Source organism: Loxodonta africana, chromosome 3 (assembly GCF_030014295.1).
Source record: "Loxodonta africana isolate mLoxAfr1 chromosome 3, mLoxAfr1.hap2, whole genome shotgun sequence".
Classification (NCBI taxonomy): Eukaryota; Metazoa; Chordata; class Mammalia; order Proboscidea; family Elephantidae; genus Loxodonta; species Loxodonta africana.
Window position 1 is genome coordinate 129,379,751 of NC_087344.1, and position 13,345 is coordinate 129,393,095.

Here is a 13,345-nt window from a genome sequence, read left to right on the forward strand (position 1 = left end):
GTGTGATATTAATGATACTGTTTGATAATTTCCATATTCAGTTGGATCACATTTCTTGGGAATAGGCATAAATATGGATCTCTTCCAGTTGGTTGGCCGGGTAGCTGTCTTCCAAATTTCTTGGATTAGATGAGTGAGCACTTGCAGCGCTGCATCCATTTGTTGAAACATCTCAATTGGTATTCCATCAATTCCTGGAGAAGTGTTTTTCACCAATGCCTTCAGTGCAGCTTGGACTTCTTCCTTCACTATCATCCGTTGCTGATCATATGCTACCTCCTGAAATAGTTGAACTTCAACCAATTCTCTTTGGTAGAGTGACTCTGTACATTCCTTCCATCTTTCGATGCTTCCTGTGTCATTTAGTATTTTCCCCCAAAGAATCCTTCAATATTGCAACTCAAGGCTTGAATTTTTGCTTCAGTTCTTTCGGCTTGAGAAATGCAGTTTTGGTTTTTTATCTCCAGGTCTTTGCAGATGTCATTAAAATACTTCACTTTGTCTTCTCAAGCTGCCCTTTGAAATCTTCCGTTCAGCTCTTTTACTTTATCATTTCTTTCTTTTGCTTTAGCTGTTCAGTGTTGCTTTTAGATCCATCTACTTTGTTCCCTGTAGCTGTGAGTGCATTTATTTTCTCTTCTGTATTACACTCCAGTGTATGAATATACCATACTTGATTTATCCATTCTCCTGTCAATAGAAATTTGACTTGTTTCTAGTCTTCCACATTTACTAATCAGTTGCCTCAAGTCGACTCCAACTGATGACCACCCCACATGTGTCAGAGTAGAACTGTGCTCCACAGGGTTTTCAATGGCTGATGTTTTTAAAGCAGTTCACCCACCTTTCTTCTGAGTCATCTCTGAGTGGCTTCAAACCTCCAACCTTTTGATTAGCAGCCAAGTGTGTTAACCATTTGCACTATCCAGAGACTTCTCTACCTTTACTAACAAAGCTGTTATGTGTTCTTGAACTTGTCTTTTGGTGCACATGTGCATGAGTTTCTCTAAGACATAAACCTAGAAATGGAACCATAAGGCAATAAGGCACAAGGGCATGCAAATATTCAACTTTACACAAAAATGTCAAAATGTTTTCCAAAGTGGTTTTCTAATTTTCATTTCCACCTATAGTATAAGAGTTTCCAGTGATCTGCTTCCTCTTCATTACTCAGTATTGGCATACTTCTTAATTTCTGCCAATCTAGCAGCTATGAAATTATAGCTCATTGTGGTCTCAATTTGTATTTCTTTCCATTGCTACTGAGTTTGAACAGCTTTTGGCCTCCCAGGATTCCTCTTCTATGGAAAGCATATTTATGTAATTTGCCATTTTTTAATTTTCTTTTTCTTATTAAATTAGGTTTTTTTGTTGTTTTTGCTATTGTTAGTGCTACTGTTGTTTTAATTTGTTTTTAACATATGCTAGATATTAATCCTTTCTCAATTTTATGCTGTGGAAAGAAACCCCATTTCTTTGCTTTCTGGGCACACAATGAGTCCATAATTCCCAGCCTCCCTTGAAATTAGATGAAAGTATTTGACTGCTTCCTGGTCGATGGAATGTGGCCAGAAATAACTTATTCTACTTCAATAACCTGCCCCTAAAGAATCTCCCATGCAATCCTCCACTTTATCTCTCTTACCTTATCAGCCAGACAGATAGAGAGGATTCTGTGGAGGACTCAAAAACCCCAGGCAGAACTAGATGGAAGAACCTGGATCACTAACTGGCTGGGTGGTACAGAGCTCTGTGCTGACCTATATTGGACTAGGTCATGAACAAAAACTAAACTTTGATTATTGTCAATTCAATGTCATTTCAGAATTGTTTGTAATAGCAATTAGTTGTAACAAACATGTGTTTCCACTACGTTCTCCCAGTTTGTGGCTTAAGTTTTCACTTTTCTCATGCTGTTTTGTGATTGACAGGTTGTAAAATTTATCAATCTTTTCATTCATGTTTAAACACTTTTTGTGCCTTGTGCAGATATTGTGCTATATTTTCTTTTTATCATTTTAAAGTTTTAAGGTCAACCAGGAAACCAAGACAGGAACACACAGGAGAGAAACAATGCAGATCTGATCAGACAGTCTGGCTTGTAATTGCTGCTATGTTGTAAGTGTGTCCATGGCCTTGCCTGTGTGTGAGTCATTCTTGCAAATAAAATAAACATTAATAAGTTTATAAACACAGAATACATTGTGCTAATCCTATAAGAGGAATTTCAAGAAATAACAAGTTTTGGAAGTAAAATTAGTTCCTAAATTGGCAATTTCAATATGTGATTCTGGGTAGTATTTTTGACCTTGCTAGGAGATCCAAATGTTATGTTATTTGAATACTACTTGGTCATGTTTGCTGCATTTTGCAGTGCTTGAATATTTGCTACAGGTTACAGTTCTTTGTAAAGCAGGGGTTAAGCTCTTGACTGGTAACTGAAAGATTGGCAGTTTGAACTCACCCAGCCACTCCCCGGGAGAAAGACCTGGTGATCTGCTTCTGTAAAGATTAAAGCCAAGAAAACTCTACAAGATAGTCCTACTCTGTCACATGGGGTTGCTATTAGTTGGAATCGACTCAACGGCACCCAACAACTGTTCTTTGTAAAGCAGGCAAAATATTTTCATTTTTATAAAAGGAAATGATATATATGTCATTCTACATCATTCATGGACCCCTGGTGGTGCAGTGGTTAAGAGATAGGGCTACAAACCAAAAGATTGGCAACTCGAATGCACCAGCTGCTCCTTGGAAACTCTATGGGGCAGTTCTACTCTGCCCTCTAGGGTGCTATGAGTCGGAATCGACTTGACAGCAACAGGTATATATATATATGCACTGGGTTTTGGGGTATGTATATAAATAAAATAAATAAATAAATTTAAATAAAAAGCAACATATACCCTAATGCCCCATCTGATGATGCTTTTGGAAGCACTTTTAACAACTGGACCAACGTCAAATGCAAAATGAAAGAAATTTTTCTTCATCTGGAATATTTATCACACACCAAAAAAGATCAAGCATATCATATAAGTCACTTAATGTTCTACATGTTTTAAAATTTCATTGAAGAATAACTTTTAAACATTAAATATTATTGTTATTATCTTTTGTTTTTAAAATGGTTTTATCTAGCACTTATTTTGTGCTAATGTTCTCTTCTTTTAATATTTTTTATTTTCAAATGCCTATAAGTGATCGTTGTTATATTATGTAGTTGAAATATGTACTCTTTTCTAGTATATTGTTTCATAATAATAATAAACCATGCTTTTATTATTATCTTTTTCTTTTTTAACAAAAAACTCTCTGGAACTCACATACTTTGGACATGTTACCAGGAAGGACCAGTCCCTGAAGGACATCATGCCTGGTAAAGCAGAGGGTCAGTGAAAAAGAAGACCCTCAATGAGATGGAGTGACACAGTGACTGCAACAATGGGCTCAAATATAACAGTGATTATAAGGATGGCACAGGACGGGGCAGCATTTTGTTCTGTTAAACATAGGGTCACTATGAGTCAGAACTGACTCCATGGCACCTAACGACAACAAAACAACATCACAGAAAAATGATTTACTGTTTATTATTATGGTTACCTATTTTAAAAACATATAAAGTATTATGAAAAATACAGAATAACTTATGATTTCAAGAATTCCAAAGAAATCCCAGAAATTCCATTTTTTTTCCTGAACCCCAAAGATTAATATTCATTGGGAAACTGGGAACACTACTACAATAACCAATGAATCTCTAAGACATTCTTGGTATCTGCTGGGTGAAGGGTCTTTTCTCATGTCTTTATCTTCTTGCCATCTCAAAAATTCTATCTGCTTCCCAATAACATAGCTCAGCTGAAAGTCTCAGGCAGTATGGATATTACCTTAGTTCATGCATATGTCAACCCAAAAGACTTTTCACCCTTCTGTCTTCCAACAGGAATCCCTGGTGGCATAGTGGTTAAGTGCTACAGCTGCTAACCAAAGGGTTGGCAGTTCAAATCTACCAGGTGCTCCTTGGAAACTCTGTGGGGCAGTTCTACTCTGTCTTATAGGGTTGCTGTGAGTTGGAATTGACTCGATGGTTTGGTTTGGTTTTTGTCTTCCAACATTTCTACAACTCTTCTTCTTTTCTCCCTTAATTCCTTCTTGCTTTTATATTACTAAAATATTTAGCTATTCAACATGTATTTATTAAGAACCTCTTGTGTGCCACTATGTGTATTAGGTACTGTTGACATAAATATGAATAAAACATGGATCTTACATATTCTTAAGGATCTTACAGTCTAAAGCCATTTCTTTTTAATTTGAGTTTTTGAATACAGCATAGTGCAAAGAATAACATATTTAGTAATTCTGTACATGTAGCTGTTGTGTACTCCATACTCACAATCCCCAAATAGAACAAATCTTACATTTCATTTTATTTGCTCTCAGGCTTTTTATTTTATAAGAAATAAAATATCATAAAGGAGCCCTGGTGGCACAATGGCTAAAGTGCTCTGCTGCGAACTGAAAGGTAGTCAGTTCAAACCTGCCAGCCGCTCCGCAGGAGAAAAGACATGACAATCTGCTCCTGTAAAGACTGCAACCTAGAAGACCCTATGGGGCAGTTCTACCCTGTCCTACAGGGTCGCTAAGAGTCGAAAGAGATGCGATGGCACACAACAACGACAAAACATCAAAAAGTTAGCCACCCCTCCCCAAATGCAACCTTCTTTCATAAATTGGTGTGAATCGCCTCAGTACATCTGTAATATTTTTCTCACCTACATGTACCCATAATATATAGAAATAGGTCATGCATATTTTTGTTTTAAAAGACAACATCACTCTTGCAAAATTTAGCAGCGGTGAACAAGACAAAAATTCCTGCCCTCATAGACCTTGCATTTTAGCAGACAAAGACAGTCAACGAACATACTAAGTCAATTATACAGTGCGCTAGAGAGTGAAGAGTACAGAGAAATGCCGTTTTTAACAGGGTAGGGACAGGCCTCACTAAGAAGTTAACATTTTAGCAAAAACTTGAAGGATATCTGGGTTAAATATCGCAGACAGAGCGAAGAGAGAACGCAAAGCAGGAGCGTGCCAGGTGTGTTTGAGCAACTCCAAGGAGGCCTGTGCGTCTGCAGCAGTGTGAGCCACAGGGAAGAATAGTAGGACATGAGACTAGGAACAGGGCCAGGTCATGCTGCACCATGTAAGTCATTGTAAGGGCATTGTAATGGCTTTTACTCAGAGTGAAATGGGAACTATGACTATGGGAGGATTTTAAGCAGAGAAGTGGCATGATTTGACTTACGTTTTAAAAGGGCATCCTTCTGGCTGCAGCGTTAAAAACATATCCCAAAAGAGTGATGGAGAGAAGCAGAAGAGTCAAAGACGACTTGTAAATTTTTGCCTGAGCAACCGTAAATTACCATCAACTGACGGCACTGGGATACTGGGATGGGGAGACAAAGAAGGAAACCCTGGTGGCATAGTTGTTAACAACTACCTTTGCTAACCAAAAATGTCGGCAGTTCAAATGCAGCAGGAGCTCCTTAGAAACCCTATAGGACAGTTCTACTCTGTCCTATAGGGTCAATGTCAGTAGGAACCCACTCAGTGGCAATGGGTTTGTTTTATTTGTTTGTTTTGAGATGAAGAAAACTGCAGGATGACCAGGTCGGTGAGGAGAATCAGGAGTTCAGTTTTGGATGTCTGTCAAGTGCTTCTCAGACTATTGCATGGACGGGCCAGTTTATTTTTATTTGTTTTCTTCGACGCTCCCCCCCAACCTCCCCACCAATCAATAGGCAAATTTTATTGCACTTAAAAATTTCACAAATAGGGACGTAGAAATCATTCGGCATCTTGTTGCTGTAGCTGGAAAGCTCTTACATCCTACTCATCAGCCTGGTGAACTGTTCCTTTTTCAAAGACATAGGTACCATTCAATTTTTTCTGATACTGTTGTTTTTAACTGTTGCATCTTGCTGAACCAAAGCAGCTGAATGTGATACAAGTTCAATGGTGTTTTGTTGGAGAATTAACTCATCTTTCTGGGCTTGAGATACCAAACAAGCAAAGCTTGGTTTCACTGGGACCCGGTGGATGTATTTTTCACACAAGAAATTCTGGGTTTCAACAAGAGACCCACTCTCCTGAATCAGGACACGGATGGAGAAGAGAGCATACACAGATCTCATAACAGAAGCCCAGTGCAGCACACTTGATCATATTCTGTATGTGGCTAGAGATAGTGAGAACTGTAGCCAGTTCCTTTCTATTTCCCCACCATTTGTCAACTGGAAGTCTGTTTTTCTTTCCAAGGAGACTGAGCGCCACATTGACATAATTGAAGTCCCTCCGTAGGGTTCTCCTGAGGCCCTTCACAATGACTGTGCTTTCCTTCAGAGTGATGCCCACATTTGCTGGAATGTTGACAGCCTGGTTGCTGAGAATGGTCTTCATTTTTGCAGTAGACTTGGCAAAGAGCTTGTTTTGTTTTGATTGCTCTCACAGACTGATACTTCTATAAAACACAGTCCAAATAAATTGCTAGAAAAATGAAATAAAGACATAAAATACAAGCCCTAAGTTTGTACATACATAAAGTTACTCTGTCAAATTGTTATAAGATTCCTAAATACTCTTAATTTCTGTGCTGCCTTTGTCACAGATGGAGCCCTGGTAGTGCAGTGGTTAAGAACTCAGCTGCTAACCAAAATTTCGGCAGTTCAAATCCACCAGCCACTCCTCGGAAACCCCATGGGGAAGTTCCACTCCATCCTATAGGGTCGCTATGAGTCAGAATCAATGTGATGGCAACGGGTTTTGGTTTGTTTGGTTTGTTGCAGATGAGTAACAAATATTTGGTAGGCTGGCACTGATCTGCGTTTAATTCAAATCTGCATTTAATTTTCACCAAAAGGCAGAGGCAATGTCTATAAATTCACTTTGAATAGCATTTAGGATTAATTCCAATTCAATAACCACTCACTGAGTATCTGCCACATTTAGGTGCTCTGTTGGCCTTTTATGGCAACTCTATGGAAAGAGACAGATTAAGATCTGTGGGCAATCTGAGCAGGCTCATAATTTGGCACCCGTTCATCGTATGCTCTTTAAATACTTGTTCACCATGTATTTAGTGGAAATGGGGGAAAACTGATTCCTGTAAACAAACACATGTGTCTCTTTCTTTACATTTAACATAAGGAATTTATTAAACAGTTTTCAAAATTAGACAGCATCTTGGGAACATTCTGAGCTGTTCAAATATTGATATTAAAGCTAGCTGAGCTCAGGGATGGGGGCTTTGCCTTTTGGTTGAACCTTGTTATTTGTACCCTCTCATGGCAAAAATATTCAAAAGAGATGGATTTTATTTCAAATCTGAAGCTCAGTCCACTTGGTTGAGGAAAGAATCAATCTTATCTTTCCCCTGGTATGTAAGAAGTCCCCTGTAGAAACCCCAAACAATTGATGACATATTCTGATTCACTATGGTGAAGCTTTAGGATTGTTTGTATTACATCCCTTACAATAGCAACGTGCTTGCTCTTACCCTTTATCCAGCTCTGATGAAAGCATTATCACCCCCAGATTTTGCAGATGTCAAAACCGAAATTTAGAGAGCTCAGTAGCTTGCCTGATGGCACTTACTGAGAAAGGGACAAATTTAGACTTCAAACCATAATTTTCTAACTTGAAGTCCATTATTTGAGTGACTCTGTTTTAATATTTAAAGTGCATTAGTGGTAATAGTCATTATACATGTGTTGTTGTTTTTAGCTGCCATTGACTCATGACTGCAGTGGGACAAAATGTTGCCTGGTCCTGCACCATCCCTATAATCAGTTGGAAAGTAGGTTGCCAGGCCTTTCTTCCTAGTCTGTCTTAGTCTGGAAGCTCTCCTGAAACCTGTTCAGCATCATAGCAACAAATAAGGCTCCACTGACAGAGAGTTGGTAGCTGTTCTTGAGATGCATTGGTTGGGAATCAGACCCAATTCTCAGCTCTCTCACTCCGGGGTCAGCTACAGCGCTGTCTGGTGCTGGTCTTCTGGTTCTGCTGCTGCCAGTCCTCTGCTGCTGTTTCTCACCATTTGCACTTTTTCTGGTGTTAACAGTTCTCCTCACTTCCTCCTGAGTCTCTATCCATTCACAGTTTCAAAAACCACTTCCACATTTTGGTACCTGTTAGAGCACCACCCCATTCTCTCGGTACCAAATTCTGTCTTAGTCCTCTAGTGTGGCTATAACAGAAATACCACAAGTAGATGGCTTTAACAAACAGAAGTTTATTCTCTCACTATAAAGTAGTTAAAAGTCCAAATTCAGGGCATCAGCTCTAGGGGAAGGCTTTCTCTCTCTGTTGGCTCTAGAGGAAGGTCCTTGTCATCAATCTTTCCCTAGACTAGGAGCTTCTCCTCCCAGGAACTCCAAGTCCAAAAGACACACTCTGCTTCTGGCACTGCTTTCTTGGTGGTACAAGGCCCCCAGCTCTCTGCTTGCTTCCCTTTCCTTTTGTCTCCTGTAAGATGAAAGATAGTGCAGGCCACACCCCCAGAAAACTCCTTTCACATTGGATCAGGGATGTGGCCTGAGCAAGGGTGTTATATCCCACCTTAATCCTTTTTAATTATAGGCAGAGATTATGATTTATGACACATAGGAAAACCACTAAATGGAAGACAACCACACAATACCAGGAATCATAGCCTAACCAAGTTGTCACATATTTTGGGGAGATGCAATTCAATCCATGACACTTCCATAATGGGAAGGGCTAGCAATTCTGGTACCATGGGCCTGTGTCCTCTTTAGTCCCCATTAGGCTCAAGCCATATTGCATTCTGTACAGAAGTGGCAGGGGTGACTTTCTCCTCACTTTAGTGTTGCACGTATCCCAATTTCTTGTCGAAGTTTTAGTCCATTTTTTAGAATTACCAGAATTGGCCTCTCTTCCAACAGCTAAAGCTTTGTTCCTGGGTCAGACGTTTCTGCCTGTTTTCTCATTTTGGAAGCTGGGGACTCTTCTGGGATATGCCTCAGTTCCTCATGTGACAGGTTGTAGTGGTTTCACCAACCACTTTGCAAACATGCCTCAATCTCAGCAGTTTAGGGCTCAAAGAAAGGCACTCTCTTCCCTCCTACCTTCCCTCCCCTCTAGCCTACTGATACAGACAAACAAAAGGTTTAAAGACTCCTATTTAGGGTCTTCTACCTCTAGTTTTTGAGCTAACACTTCCTTTTATGTATCCATAAAAAGGGTGGGAAATTATGTACCAAAATAATAATAACTATGTCATAACTAATTGTCAGATTACCTTTGTGTAAAGCCAACTGAAGCTTATCAAGATGCCCTTAAATGTTCAAAGAAGTGTTTTCAGTTACAGCTTCTTGACTCATTATATTTTCATTCAACTAAGAAAACTAAGAAGTCCGTGGGGGGTGCACAAATTTAAGAGCCTAACTACTAACTGAAAGGTTGTCAGTTTAAATCCACCCAGAGGCACCTCAGAAGAAAGGCCTGGTTATCTACTTCCAAATGATCACAGACATTGAAAATTCTACAGAGTATATTTCTACTCTGAAATATATGAGTCACCAGGAGTCAGAATCAACTCCACGGTAATTTTTTTTTTTTTTTTTTTAATAAAACTAACACTTATTTTTAAAAATCTTGTTTCAGGCAAATTTAATTCAGCATTCTCAGAAGAGCATGGAAGTGTTCATTAGTCTCCATGGAGACATTTCATTTCTGACCACATCAGCCAATTATGAATTTGTGACATGAAGAAATTACTAAACGTTTCCAATTTATTTTCTACGTTTCTTGGAATTGTGACTTATGACTCATTCTTCCAAGTGAACATCCCCCTAGGGTGTCTCTAAAGAAAAGACGGCAGAAAGGTTTAGTGTCTTACCCAAATCACAAGGTCATAATCCTTACTTCCTTAAATCTGACTGCAAAGGATTTATGATTTTTTTTTTTTTTTAGAAAAAGAAATGCTTTGGGAGAATGCAGAGTCTTTTGTTAGAGAGCCTCTTTTGACTTTCCTTTCAGTGATAGTCAATCAATTAAATAATTCAACATATATTTTATTAAGCACACATGTCAGACACTGTGCTAGATAATGCAGATATAAAGACATAAGACACCATCTCCTCCCAAAGGAGCTCACAGTCTAGCCGGGGAGACATCCATGTAAACAAGCCATTGTGACACACCATATGGGTTCTCTAGGAGTCAAAATCAACTTGACAGCAACAGGTTTTTAAGGGTGATACTTGCTATAAGGGAAAAAACAGAGGAAAGAGTGACTAATTCTATTGGTTACCTGGATGGCTTTACCGAGAAGGTGATACCTGAGTTAGGTCTTCAAAAATAAATATGAGTTTACCAGGTAATGAAGATGAAAAGAGGCATTGCAGGTAGAGGCAGAGAAAAGAGGATGAGCAGATGCAGAACTGTGAAAGGACATGGCATATTTGGGGAGCATTCGGGAGCTCTGTGTAAGCAGAGGCCTGGCTCTTGACCTGGGACACCTAAACTCCTGGAATGTGTTGTAGCATACCAATGGCTGTGGAAAACCACAGGATAAGCGTGCCACAGCTTCCTGGGTTTCTTTGAGTTTATTCAATTTTCTGTCAATTTCAGTGAATACACCAGAGTGATTATAGCCATTTTTAAAAATTAAGACACATATGAATACATTGTAGAGCAGAATGCAAAAACCTGACGAATTTTTCATGTGAAACAAATATATCTCTGTGGCAGAAGTCTACTTCAAGCTACAACCTCTCTTGCTATCAGCCCTCTACTACCTCTGGCCCCTGTAGTTTCAAACCCCTTGGTTCTTACGGGTCTTCAGTGGAGAACCTTGAGAACCACTGGACTAAAGTGTGGGCTGGGCCAGGAAGAGGGGGAGGAACTGAGGCTAAAAAAATGACACCTTACCTTTCAGATATCTTTCAGAACCCTTTTTGCACAAGGTACCGTATACCAGATTGAGGATATTTCAGCAGGGTGATGTCACGATTGAATCTCTGTTTTGGAACTCTTTGTGGCAACTTGACAAATTAATTAGAGGGGAGGAGATGAAACAAGTCGAGACTATTACTACTAACGACATGAGGGATTAGGCATACTTGAAATAAGGCAGAGGCAATGAGGATGGCTAAGAGGAGATGGATTATTCGAGAACTATTTAGGGGGAAAAATGACAGGATTTAGAAACATGTTGACTGTGGGCAGTAGAAGAGGAGTTCGGGATGACTCTTGGATTTCTGGCTGTGCAAACTAATGGACAGTGATACTATTACCTAAGATAGGACATAAATGAGGGAAAAAAATGTTCTGAAAGATACCCAAAAGGTACCTGAAAGAAAATGAGTTGTCTTTTGGCTCTGTTAAGATGTGATGCTTGTGGTACACGAATTCATTCACTCACTCATTTATTCAATATCTTAATTAAAAAAAAATTTTTTTTTTTATTTTTATTTAGCAACTATGAAATACAAGGAACTGAGTTTGACATATAGTTGGAAATGTTCAATAGGTAGCTGGAAATTCAGTTTTGATGTCTTAAGGATAAACATGAGGTTGAGGACATAGAAATGTAACTCACTACCGTGTTTAGAGATGATAGTTGAAGTTAAGGAAAATAGATACAATGTCACAGAAAAGAGGGCAAAAACTGAGAAAAGAAGACTCAGGACGAGCTCAGAGGAAAACTAATCTTTAACTGTCAGGGAGTGGAAGGACCTGGGAAAAGTTTGTCACAGTGTTTAGATACGACTTCTTCCTCGTTTTTTTGTTTTGTTTTTGATGACTTCTAGAACAAAATTTATTTGCATTTTGCAAACACTAATCCTTCAGAAACTTGTATGATCCTCCTCTAGATTTTATCTTCACTTAGAGTTACCACGTCTCAAAAATGTCATAAGTCTACAAGTCACTTCTCAAACATTTTCATTTGAACTGGGTATAAAAAATTCATTTTGATCAATTACAGTAGCAATTTGCATTCCTTTATTAAATTCTGCCAGCTGACGAATTAAACTCATAACCCACTGCCGTCGAGTTGCTTCTCTTAGCTTACAAATTAGGCAGTGTAATTATTTTTTAAAGGAAAGAGGAAACTGTTCTGAGACATGAGATTACTGTATGACCCCCAAAGGACCCATAATCAGATAAAATGAACTTCGAAGCAGCTCAGCCATTTAATCTTCTTCCCCTGAGCCCATACTTCCAGCTTAAGTCAAGCTCTATTTTATACAAAAGTTATTTTAGCAAGCGAAAAATTAACACACCCACGACACCCAATCCAGCCCAAATTCCTCTCCCTCAGGAAACTACAGCAGGCTCCTAAGAGGTCCCCAAGCTCGCAAGCAGGGCAGCTGCCCCAAGGCATTTCTACTGGGCAACCTTCACATCCGCCTTCAGTCCAGGCTGTAAGAGACCACATCCCAAAAGGATACATCTCTGGCGACGGTACGTTGTTATGTTGAGAGCTGCGTCCCTGCCTGAAGCCACCTCGACAGAACTTAGTTGCACAACTCCTTCCTACGGTAACTGCGCCTAACCCGGCTCACGTTGGGTGGCGTCACACCATAGCAACCAATCACCAGCCAGCCATGCAAGAGATTCTGAGGGAGCGGACCCTCTATTGGTGGAGATGCTTTGTCAATCTTAGCACAGGCGTCGCCTCTTTTTTCTTAGCAACAGATGCGTCCCAGCAACGGCCGGCCCAAATTGCTGTGGGTTTGCGCTCTTGGGACTTGTTTTTCTGAGGAAGAGTTCAAACTCCCAACTCCAGCTCTTGAGGGAGTTTTCTTCAGAATACTGCAAAGAGCTTTTTCAGTTTAACAGTATCAGGTAAGGGAAGCTCTGAATGGGAAAGGAGAGTTGGGGGAAAAAAGTATTTTACTCACTTTTCTCAAAAGCGTTTGGACACTTGTGCCAGCTGTATGTTAGATGCGGTGAAGAATAAAAAAAAAAAAAAAAAGACTTCCTCTGCTTTCAAAGAGCTTCCAGCCTAGCCAGGGAGATTAAATACAGCAACGAGAGAGGAGTTAGCCACATTCTAAGCGTCTTGAGAGGCCTTATTCACAGGTCGTATATCCTCACTCTCTAACATTGCCTGGCATATAGTAGAAGTTCAATAAAAATGAATGAGTACGAAAACGGCAAGATCCTGATTATTCATCAGTATAGGAGACTAAAGAAGAAAAAGATTAATGTGGGCTGAACTAGTCACAGAGATGACTTCAGAGCCATTGAGAAAGGCCGTTGAGTAGATGAGTGAGGAAGATGAACCGGATGGAGCATTAACTAC

The 13,345-nt window shown here is 39.5% G+C and overlaps 1 pseudogene; it reads right to left on the reverse strand.

Annotated features, from left to right (window-relative positions):
- Positions 1 to 5,901: 5,901 nt before the first annotated feature.
- LOC111750980 (large ribosomal subunit protein uL6-like) lies at positions 5,902 to 6,471 on the reverse strand (annotated as a pseudogene).
- Between the last annotated feature and the right edge of the window lie 6,874 nt (positions 6,472 to 13,345).